The following is a 12164-nucleotide window of genomic DNA, read 5'->3' on the forward strand; positions in this document are numbered from 1 at the left end:
TTGTTTGGAGGCTAGATGACGCTGGCTATTTAATTAGCATTCATCCTGACATCATTGTGGGGAGGTTAAATGATGTGGCATCAAAGCAAGCCTTGACCCATGGTTTCCAGTGCATTTTCCCATCACTTTCCTTATTACCAAAAGTCTGATTTGGGAGGGTGGGATTTGTTGTGCAGGGGTGCCAAATAAACTGAGATTATGCATCCTGAATTTGCCGGTATTTGACTGAATCCCACCCCAAAATAGCAACAAGTCTGCAAGGACGCCAAGTGTGTGTCAAAAAGTGAAAACTTAAGGTATTTCAGATGAAGAGTGCATTTAAAAGTTTATTGTGATCTGTACAGATGTGATGTGAGCTCACCTTTACAAGCTTATCTTAATGGGCAGCAACTTGCTTAAAAGCTCTTTCTGTCACTTTTGATCAGTCTTCCCCAACCTGGTGCACTCCAGATGTTATTGAGATTCCAACTCCCGTCAGCCCCAGCCAGCATGGCTGACAATCAGAGGTGCTGGGAGCTGTAACCCAACAACACCCAGAGGGTGTGGTCTGTTGTGGAAGGTATCTTAGATGATCTCACCAGAATAAAAGCCCTTTGGCTACAGAGGTTACTCCCAATTTAGGGTATCTGTTGCTCAAAATGTTTTGGGATAATTTCCACTGTCCTGATTTTCATGCATAGAAGTGCTCCTGCAATGCACTCTTTGCAGCAAAGCAAGCAATGTGGGTATTTATACCAAGATGCAGCCATCATGCCAGCCCCTCTGAGACAGGAGTGGTGATGATGGTGGAGCACCCTTGATTGTGCCAGTCTGTGCCATTCCCTCCTCCCTCCTTTCTCCATTTGACTGTTCATATTGCCTGTGTGATTTCACATAACTCAGGAGGAATTGGGTTTTGCTACATCAGCAACGTCCCTGGTGAAATGAGTGCATTCCGGCATCAGCGTGTCCTCCGCTGACCAGAGATAAGCAGAGCACCTTTACAGAGGTGTGTATGACTGTACCCTATCACAGTAGATTCAAGTGGGTTCTCCCCCCCAACACACACACATTATCTGTAGCATTTAAAAACACAGAGATTTGATATGGATTGCAGGAACTCTCTGCTGGCTGCAGCTCAGTGTCAAATGCACTTGCTTTGGAAGATGCATGGCTTCTGAGGGCGTTGTGTGAAGTGGCTCTTGTTTTTAAGGGCACATACAAATGTACCTGGAAAACCACATATTCCACGTCCCCCCCCCCCCCCGGCAGTTCCTCCCTGCCTTTTCACTGCAAATGACAGACTGCTATTGTTCTTCCTCATGTACATCGTGCAGACTGTCCACCTCCTCATTCTTTTAAACGTGCAGCATCAGGGCTGTTGTCAGCACAGAGCTGACAGAGTCTGAGCATCTGAACAGGACCTACTGCTGACACCTTAATTCCCCCCTCCTTGTGCTACAATAAATCCTTGAAGGCTGGGGTTAGGGGAGCCACTCTTAAAATTCTCCACAATCCAACCAACATAGCATTGCTTTTTTGGCATTGTAGGAAATTAAAATGGAGACTCTCTCAGACACACCTTGGAGCATTTGTTCTGTGTGTGTGTGTGTGTGTGAGTGTGAGTGTTTAGGGGTTTCCAGTGGAGAACACTTTGCTGAAGGCCCCATCAAGCCCAGAGATGGCCCAATGCAAGGTATACCCTTGTTCAACTGAACATTTATTTATTAGCTTATTTGTTTTTTTAAAAAATCTTAGAGAGAGAGAAGTTAAAAACTGCTGTGGGAAGAGATGACAATATGATCTGTGACAGAATAGATACAAACCAGTAGGGACTGTGCACAGTCTATTTCTGCTGGAAGCTGGCAGAATTGGCTTTCCCTGAGCTTGATACAAGGGAGGAGTTTCGTTGAATGTGAGTGCATCTCTAGACTGGTGTTGGTGGTTGTTGTTTTTTGGTGGGTGTATTTTGCAACATGTCATTACCCCATTAATAGTTAATTAGTGGTGGGTTCATATTGGGCATTCCATTTTGTGAGTTGTTCTGCAATGCTTCCCCAATGTTATCACATTATTTCCTTCTGCCGAGGGGGATGAGTGCAGTCTTGTACTGTAGTGCAGCAAAAGTGAGATAAAATGATAATAAACCAGAACTTTTATGGAATAAATGCAGATAAAAGCTTTCAGCAGGAACTTATGGAACATATACTGATTGGAAACAAAGCAGTTTGTCCACCTGGAAACTTTTGCAGGTCAAACAGTATAGAAAGCAGGATCGTGTGTAACTGCCCTGATGCCATCACGAGCATGAATCATGAATGCATAATAAAAATGATGTCTGGAGGGGCCCAAATAATTCCCACCATGACTGATATTATGCCTGTTTGTACAAGTCCCAAGAAATGTGAAAAGGTTGTTTTGACAAGGTGTGTAAATTTCCCTGCAGGAGATATGAGCTCTTGCAAGGAGTTTGGATTTGTCAGCTTAGCAACTGCAATGCTTCTCTTGCATGCGCTAATTGCAGACAGCATTATCTAAGACCGCATTATGGAGGAACAAATGCAGCAAAACTTTCACTGAGGTGATGTGCACCCAGCATGCTGGCACACAGGTAGTGGTGCTAGATGTAACTGATGGGAACAAACCCAGAATGGAAAGTGGTAGGGACATCATTGGTCCTTAGCATGGTTGTCTTCACAGCACAAAGAGGAGAAAATGGGCTTGGCACACCCAAGTTTTGTTACGCCTTGCAAGTCTTCTGTCAGGGCTTCTCTATACAGTGGTACCTTGGTTTACAACCATAATCTGTTCCGGAGGTCCGGTTGTAAACCAAAACAGGTTGTAACCCAAGGCGCACTTTTGCCAATGGGACCTCCCCCCCAAAATTGTTTGCAATAAAAAAAATAAAATGGGTTGTGATCCAAAAAAAGGGACACACACTTCCGGGTTTGACATGGTTATAATCCAAAATGGTTGTAATCCAAAGCGGTTGCAAACCAGGGTACCACTGTAGTGGCCTCTTGGTGAAGAGGAGGTGCTGCTGTTTTATTCCTACCCTTGTTCCCGATGTAGATCTTTATTTTCCCCTTGTTCCTGACGTAGATCTTCACTCACCCCTTCTTCCCTGGTGGAGGTTGGGGGGCGCCATCTTGTAGTTCGCCTCAGGTGCTAGATTGTCTTGGGCCAGCCCTGTGTTGGGCGAGGGTTTGAACCAAGCTGTGGCCCATTTGCTCATGCCTAGCCCCTTTGATTTTGACACATATTCCCTCCTCCCAAGCACTTTCAGCTACTGTCCCTGAAGCCATTTGGTTTTGTTTTCCTTTGTGAATCTGCTGCCAAGGGGGATTAGCATCAGAACTTGGCTTAGGCATCCTGCTTGGAACAGGTATCTTTGCTTTATGTGATCCCCATGCGCCTGAGAGTCGATAATTGGGCACTCATTTGGCTGCGTGCCTGCAATCTCCTTGAGGGGGTGGCAAAGAAATGTATGCAGGGTGGGGAGGGGGAAGGGGAGGGACAATGTTTACCTTGTCACTTTTATTGGCTTTTAATTAAGAATCAGAGCAGAGTGGATTTGCATAAGTGACACTGCCTGCCTGTCTCCCAGCAGCACATAGATGGCCTCACGAGATTTTGTCCAGTGGCTTCTCTACAGCAGTGTAGGGCTGTCTGCTCCTGAACAGTTCTGCTTCAAGCGGAGCAGAGCTGCAGAAGTTTTCCCTCTCACTCTGCATTTCCTGCCCCCACTTCCACCCCCTTCACCCCTGAGTCCCATTCCTACTTTTTTCTCGAAGGTCGTGATCTCTGGTGTCCTAGCAAGAGGTAAAGGGCATCACACACATGGTGACCTAAGAGGGTGAGATATTCCCCCTGGAGCCCAAGGCTGCCTGCTTACACCTTGAAACCTGAGCAGTATGATGACGAAACCATTCTTCTTACTGCTGGATGACGAAAGTCATACATGCGGCAGACAAAGCAAACAGATCAGCAAGTGACCTGCCTGGCCACCCCAACAACTAGGGGGAAAAAGTATGTTAGCCAGGGGGGCGGTGGTGTGAAGCAGTTACTGTTTGTTGGCTAGATAACACTGCTCCATTGTGCATTTGATTTTGGGAAATTCGCTTAGCTTTCCTTTGCCTTGGTTCCCTCTTCTGCCTTTGTCTGTAATATGTGACTTGGCTCACTTTCTTGAGTCACCTGAGAATTTTTTGCTTGGAGGGTGTTGCTATGTAGTGTACGTATCTGCCTCCTAATTGTGGCACACCATGGCTAGGAATTGGTCTGGTGCAGGGGTCAGCAAACTTTTTCAGCAGGGGCCTGGTCCACTGTCCTTCAGACCTTGTGAGGGGCCGGATTATATTTGAAGAAAAGAAGAAGAATGAATTCCTATGCCCCACAAATAACCCAGAGATGCATTATAAAGAAAAGGACACATTCTACTCATGTAAAAACACACTGATTCCTGGACCAACTGCGGGCCGGATTTAGAAGGCGATTGGGCAGGATCCGGCCCCCGGGCCTTAGTTTACCTACCCATGGTCTGGTGTGTGGCGGGCTGATGCATGCAGGTGATTGTGCCCTGTGGGAAGAGATTGGATTAGGCAGCTGTTTGGGTCCCTTTTAAGTATTTGATCCTAAGAACAAACAATCAGGGAGATTAAAGATCTTACAAAAGAGTGGGCTTCCATTTTCAAAAAAAACAATAGCAGGCATCTTGGTCCAACATAGGAGGCAGTGATGGGCCCTGACATGGGTGACTTTAAAAGAGGATTAGACAAATTCATGGAGAACAAGGCTATCAATGGCTACTAGCCATGCTGGCTATGTTCTACCTCCACTGTCCTGCATTATTTCTCTGGATACCAGTTGCTGAGAATTTCAGGTGGGCAGAGTGCTGTTGTGCTCGCGTCCAGCTTGCAGGCATCTGGCTGGCCACTGTGAGAACAGAATGCCGATCTAGATGGGGCCATTGGCCTGATCCAACAGGCTCTTCCTATGTTCATCACAAGGAAGCTTGTCAGCATAGAAGCTGGTCTCTACTCACAAATCAGAAAAGGATCCTACTGCTTGAATGGTGGATGTGGACACCTAACTTCTGCATGTGCCTTTTGGCTCCAGATGCACATGGAAAGTGTTTATTTGAATTGCATTGCAGGCTGGGATGCAAATCCTACTTTATTTTGCCACATGTGTGCAGTTTTTAGTTACACCATATTACATGCAAGTGTCTTTGAGTTTGAGCTAGGATGTGATTAGAAAACAATTTTGAAATGCCCTGCTCGTCTCTCAAATGTGTATGTAGTCTGATATAAGGACATCTGGACTGAGACCTTCCACAGATCAAATGAATTCCTCATGATTATTATTTTTTAATATATGCATTCCTCCATTAATCATGCTGGATAACTGAATGATGCTTTCAGCTTTAGCCCAAACTAGGTAAGCCTGGGGAGTAGTCTCTTCCACACACATATGAATAGTTACCTCCATGTCTCTGAGAACATCAAGCCTTTCATGACCACTTTCACCTCTTTCTGAAGCCAGGTCCCATTGCAGTCTCAGCAGTTAATTACCTCCTGCTTCCACATCTGCTTCATTTCCAATGAAGGAATGCCAAGGACAGGAAATGACCACTGCAGTTCTCAGGACCTTCCACATGGATTCCATGTGCTCTCATTAGCCCTGGTTTCTTCACAGCCCAGAATCAGACCTGGCTGCATGGAGAAGAGGCAGCTCTGCATGGAACCCTGCCTCTCCCCCCTTGCCATTTGGAGGCCCATGCCCAGTGCTTGGGCTGTTCTCCAATAACAGAGCCCGGGAGATTTTTCTCTGTCTGTTCCATTGTAGTTGCTGCTTATTTCTGTGTGGAGGGTCAGGATTGGTGGAAAAAATTCAGTTTGGGCCATTTGGGAAATGCCAGCTGTGGCTATTTATAAATTACCCCCCCCAAAAAAAAAGAGGCCAAAAGAGGACAGGTGTGAATGTAAATTATTTGTCCAGATGCAAATATAGAAATGAGCACTATAACTTAAATAGAAATGTAATGCATCTCAGCATCAAATATGGTGACCTTCTCAGTCTGCTGTCCAGAAGCTAAATGTTGATGGGCAACTTCAGAGCCCTGATCTCCCTTCGTACGATTCTTATTGTGGAATTCAACATTGTGCAAGCAAGCAATTGCTTGCCAGATGGAACAATTTCGTGGCCTTGTTCTGGGGGTTCTCCTGACACCCTAGAGTAGATTTGGGGGAGGTGCAAGAGGCACATGGGGTGGAAAGCCCTGTTGCACTAGTGGGAGTCCTTAATAATTTAATTGTATATGAACCCCTCAAATAGAGGACTGTCCTCTGTAAGTTAGGACACATGGCCACTCTATGCCATTACCACTACTATTTTCAAAGCTTCAGAGCTGTAGGAAGCGTAGGAACTTATATTGGTATAGACTTTATACCAAGTCAGACCATTGGGTCAGTCTAGTCCAGTATTACCTCTTCTGCCTGGCAGAAACACCCCAGGAACTCAGGTAAAGGGCCCTTCCCTTTACCTGCTATCTGATCCTTTTAACTGGAGACATGGGTGTACCCAAGGGGGGCAGCTGCCCCCCTAAATCAATAAAAATACATAGCTAACTGAGGTTCTGCCACCCCTAACAAAAAGCTTGCCCCCCCAAATCCTCCCATGACAGGAGATTCTAAGGAGTGAACCTGGGACCTCCTCCATGCAAACTCCAGCTGGAAATGAAACATAGCTTAGGCTGTAAAGGAATGCTACTAGGTGATCTACTCAGCGGCCACATTTGCACATCATTGTAAGCCATAAATCTTGGTATGAGGCGATCACATCCATTTCACTGCTCCCTGCTTGTACTGGGGAGAAATGCCAGGCCCAAATCCTGGTTATGTCCGAAGCAGGGACTGTGATTTGCTTTGCTCCAAACCAACCAAGATGTTTAACCAATGGTTTGTTCCTGGTTTACAGTTTATTTCAGTAAAACAAGCCATGATTCCTAGTTGGGACAGAACACTAAGCCAGTGATCATGGTTTGTTTCTTCTCAGCATGTATGGAGTGGAGTAATGGAGACATGACTGGCTTATTCATGTAAGGCTATTTAAATTAATGCGCAGCAAGCCATGGTTTTTGCCTAAACCATGACGTGCAAATGTGGAGTGGGTGAGAAGGAGGCAAACTGGTAGAATAACTGTGTGTAACTCTGCTGTGAAGAAAAGAAGAAAAACAAAATCTTTGCCAGGGAAAACTTGATTCTGAGACATGAATAAAAACCCAAGTCATGTTTGCACTGAGAAAACCGTGGGTTGATGTGCTCCAGAGCAGTCTGCATCAGGAGTGGGCAGAAAGGAGATTGGGATTTGCTGGTAGATATCTGGGTGATTTACAGTAGATCAGCGAGGGTTGCTGATTTCCAGTTGTTTAATGATCACAACAGCAAGTCACAGACTCCTGAAACGAAAAAATCTAACTAGGAGTGGACCTTCTGTATAAAATGACTGTGAGCTCAGTCCAGTTCTGTGAGCACATCTTTGGTTCTTTAATTTTAACAGTATGTCTTTTGCACTTGCCTCCAGGCAGTTCCAGACAGCTTGTTTATTGAGCATCCATTCTGATTTGTTGGCAGGGAGATTAGAGGATGTTAGTTATTTAATGAACATTCTTTCTAATTTGTTTGTGGGGAGACTAGATGAGGATGCCTCAAAATAAATGTTAACCCATGCTTTCCACTGCATTTTGCTTTCACTTTGCCTTCTGCAAAAAGTCCAACCTTTTGAGGAAGCAGGTTTGTTGTGCAAGACCTCCCAATTAATTGTAAACACACAACCTGAATTTGCTCGTATGTGAGTGAATCTCACCCCAAAACAGTGAGTCTGGAAGCACTTTCTGAATCTTAAGCTGCTGCCAAGGAGTGTGTGTGTGTGTGTGTGTGTGTGTGTGTGTATGTATGTGTATGTAGAGCTGGAATTTAGAGTCGCACATGTATCCTACTAAAATAATAATTTCATTGGAAACAATGGGTTGGATCCAGACTTAGGCAGCAATCCTAATCAAGTCTAATTGGAAGGAAGTTCCAGTGAATTCAGTAAGGTTTACTCCTAGGTAAGTGGGGTGAAGATTGCAGCTTTAGGGATGCTTGAGTCACCTAACTACGTCTTTTAAGTACACTTGATTAGTAAATGGATTGATAAACCCCAGATTGATCGTTTTTATTGTTTATGTAGAGAATTATGCAGAAATTCTGGTTTAAATATGATTGTGATTGTTTAGAACATTTATTTCTTGCTTTATCAGAGGTGCTCAAGCTGGCTCACAGCCTCAGTTTCAAATACTAAACAATACGATGGACACAAGTAAACACCAAACATGGGAACATTAAAACTTAAAAACAGCAGCACCTCTAAAACCAAAGCACACTCCTCTCTCTGACTAAAGCCCTTAACAAATGTGTCTGAAGGCCAGGAGGGAAGAGCATTGGTCAACTTGGGCAGAGATCTTCCCATGAAATTGGGGCAACCACTGAGAAAGCCCTGCCCCTTAAGTATTGACAATCTAACTTAATGAAAAGAGAGTACTTTGAGGCAGGCTCTGTGAAGCTCTTAAAAGGTGAGTTTGCTGATAGGGAGAGAGAAGCTCTCAAAGTTACAGTGGTACCTCGGGTTACATATGCTTCAGGTTACATACGCTTCAGGTTACAGACTCCGCTAACCCAGAAATAGTACCTTGGGCTAAAAACTTTGCTTCAGGATGAGAACAGAAATCGTGCTCTGGCAGCGCGGTGGCAGCAGGAGGCCCCATTAGCTAAAGTGGTGCTTCAGGTTAAGAACAGTTTCAGGTTAAGAACGGACCTCCAGAATGAATTAAGTACATATCCAGAGGTATATCGAAGGACTTTAAAGCCTAGATCACGTACCTTAAATTGGAGCCAGAAGCTTGCAGTTAGCTAGTGCAAATGGCGCACAATATACTCCCGTCATAGTGTCAGATGCCACTGAGTGGTCAAGGTGAGCCAACAGAGATGCAGCCCCATCATCATCATCATCAACCGGAAGCCCAAGAGTTGGTCTGCCCCTTTTCATTTGGTCACCCCTTCATTCTCATGTGAATTCCTAGCTAGAAACTGGAAGGCAAATAAATGTGCAAAACTGTAGCTCTCTTCCCACACAATGGGAAGTGTAAAATATTAACAGAGGCCCATGTGGTTGTGTTTGAGAAATAACCAAGATTGCTCAGAAACAGCTGCAGCTGTCAAGAGCAGTGTGAGGGCTGGGAAAGCAATTTGGCTCAGCTCTGTCAAGCCCCATGCAGGTGTGCAGGCTTCTCCTCCTGGGGAGCACCTTCGTTGAATTAGCTCTGTTTTTTTCTACCCATTTTCATATGTAGGTTGCAAGCCTATCGGCCTCACTCCAGGCGAGGCTGTTACTCCCCTCACCCATCTTAGCAGTGCTGACGTGCTTTAAACAGTTGCATGAGAGATAGAAACACAGTGAGTGCAGTTTTTCTAGGCATGGTGGTACAGTGATGTGGAAAGTATCACCTGCTGGATTTCTGCCTGTCACACAGATAGGCTGGAATGCTAGACTGAAGCCAACAAGATGAAATTCGACACAGAAGGTTAGTGCACTTAGAAACATACAGCTGTAGAGTTGGAAGGAACCCCGAGGGTCTTCTAGTCCACCCCCTGCAATCTTTTGCCCAACGCGGGGCTTGAACCCACAACCTTGAAGTTAAGAGTGTCATGCTCTACTGGCTGAGCTGTCCCAGCAGTCACTTTTCCTGACTTACCTCTTTCACACAAGCAGAGCTATAGTTAACATTAGGATATAGGGAGAGCTGGATCAGGCCCGTGAACCTTTTAGCCCAGCATCCAATTCTCACAGTGGCCAACCAGATGCCCATGAGAAGACAGCAACTGCTATTCAGAGGCATACTGCCTCTCACACTAGAGACAGAACCATAACCATTGTGGTTCTATACTGGCTGGGCCCATCTGAACTACTATGCTCCATTTTGGGCTCCACATTTTAAGAATGAGATTAATAAGCTAGAATGTTCCTAGAGAAGGGTGACCTGGACATGAGAAGGGGGTCTGGACTTCAAGTGGAATGGTCCAAAAAGCTGAGTATGTTTAGCTGGAAGAAGAGAAGGTTATGGGGATACATGATAGCTGTCTTAAAACATCTGAAGAGCTATGAAGAAAAACCCTAAGATATAGGCAGTAGATGATGGGAAAGACCTTTTCTGGTTACCTTGGAGTAGACAAAACTGCTAGATGGACAAAGAGGCAGCTTCCTATGTCCATCCTTTGTACATTAGTGTGATTGTGCTGTGTTTTGTGTGAAGGAATGCTTAATGTATGCAAAAACCTCTCCAGCTTTTTTTGATGAGTAATTCTTGAGGTCAGTCTAGACTATGCCAGATGTCCAGATCACGACTTTTAACAGCTCTCTTGTGTAGAAGGATTGCCTCTTTCAATGTATGGCTGTAGGTTTGCTGTTGGCTAATACAGGGAAGGATCAGCTGGTAAAAATTCTTCCACTTATGCACAATGGAAAACCAACCAGTATGTAGCAGACGTGACACATGTGCATGACACAGGGGGATTTTTACTTTTCCTGGTTAACGGAATTTTGTGTTAAAAGGCTTGCTGGATTAGAGTGGGCGAAAAAACCTTCGTATCCCTGTCTCAGAGCACTTAAATGCTTTTAAATAACAACAATTCTTTGCAGACACAGTGGCTGTGTTTGGACAATGATATCTACTCCTCTTCTTTGGTGATCACTTGTAGCCGAGTAAAATTGTCTTCCATGTACCCGGTCTTAACTGTGAGTCTGTGACTGTGGAGGCCAATTCTGGATCCACACACCTTTCCACATTGGGGACATAGGTTTCCAGGCAGGAGATGATTGAGGTGAGGGTTTGCCAAACGTGCCTTCCTCTTAGCCCATTTCTCTTTTTCGCCTTGAGTTCGTGCTTCTTCAAAGTCCACGACGCCTTTGGTAAAGGCTGTTCTCCAATTGGAGTGCTCGTAGGTCAGTGTTTCCCAGTTATCAGTGCTTACCGGTATACTGCATTTTTAAAGATTTGCCTTGAGAGTGTCTTTAAACCTCTTTTGTTGTCCACCAATATTTCACTTTCCATTCTTAAGCTGGGAATTCAGTAGTTGCTTTGGAAGATGCTAATCAGGCATCCAAACAACAAGACCAGTCCAACAAACCTGATGTTGAAGAATCATTGCTTCGACACTGGTGATCTTTGCTTCTTCCAGTACACTGACATTTGTTCGCCTGCCTTCCCATGTGATGTGTAATTTTTTGGGGAGACACCTTTGATGGAATCTTTCAAAGAGTTGGAGATGGGGTTTATGGGTGGATTATATCTCATCTCAATAAGAAGCTAATATATGAACAAGCCTTTTGCCCATGCAACCAGTTGCTTTGTATAAGGAATCTCTAATTTATCGTAAGTTCTTGTTTTGCTTGAACCATGAACCTGTGGCTACTAGTCTTGAAACAACCCAAGATATTAAAGCTGCTTTAAACTGTTGTTCAATATCCTGCTTTATTCTGAAGCTGTATCCTTAGGACACTTCCAGATTTTCATCCTGGCCAATTCAGGCTGCACTATTAAAGCTGGTTTGAAGCTCTTGTGGAAAGAACCTGCTTCCTCAAAAGTTTTGACTTTTTCCGATAAAGGAAGTGAGGGGTAAATGTGGGATAAGGCTTGCTTTGATACAACATCATCTAACCTCCCCCAGGAACAAATCAGGCTGAATGCTCAATAAACAGATTGCCTGGAAGCAACCATAGTTTCCTGGCTTGGACAAAATGGGAAACTGTGGTTAATCAGAGACCTTATGGCTTGTTCAAAAGTGCTGTGTAGGCAAAAAGCTGGCTCAAATCTCAGCTTGTTAAGCTGATATATGATCATTCAAACTGGGCCATTGTTTGGGAGAGCGGGGAGACAGGATGGAAATTCCTGTTGCACGGGTCACTTGTATGAAAAGCATGAAGGTGAAATATGTTAGTATCTGGAATTCCTGTTTCTGACTCATGCTCATTAATGTCTTGGATTCATCTGGAAGAAATCTTGTCCAGCTCTCGGCAAAAGCTTTTTAAAAACCCCCACCAACCCCCCGCCCCTTGCTGGGGAATAGCATGTGGGTGTATATATATCT

The 12164-nt window shown here is 44.7% G+C and overlaps 1 protein-coding gene across 13 annotated transcripts in view; it reads left to right on the forward strand.

Moving 5' to 3' along the window:
- TNS1 (tensin 1) overlaps positions 1–12164 on the forward strand; it is a 327307-nt gene that overhangs the window by 40859 nt on the left and 274284 nt on the right. The window lies entirely within an intron of this gene.

This window comes from Podarcis cretensis (genome assembly GCF_951804945.1).
Source record: "Podarcis cretensis genome assembly, chromosome: 1".
In the NCBI taxonomy this organism is placed as follows: Eukaryota; Metazoa; Chordata; class Lepidosauria; order Squamata; family Lacertidae; genus Podarcis; species Podarcis cretensis.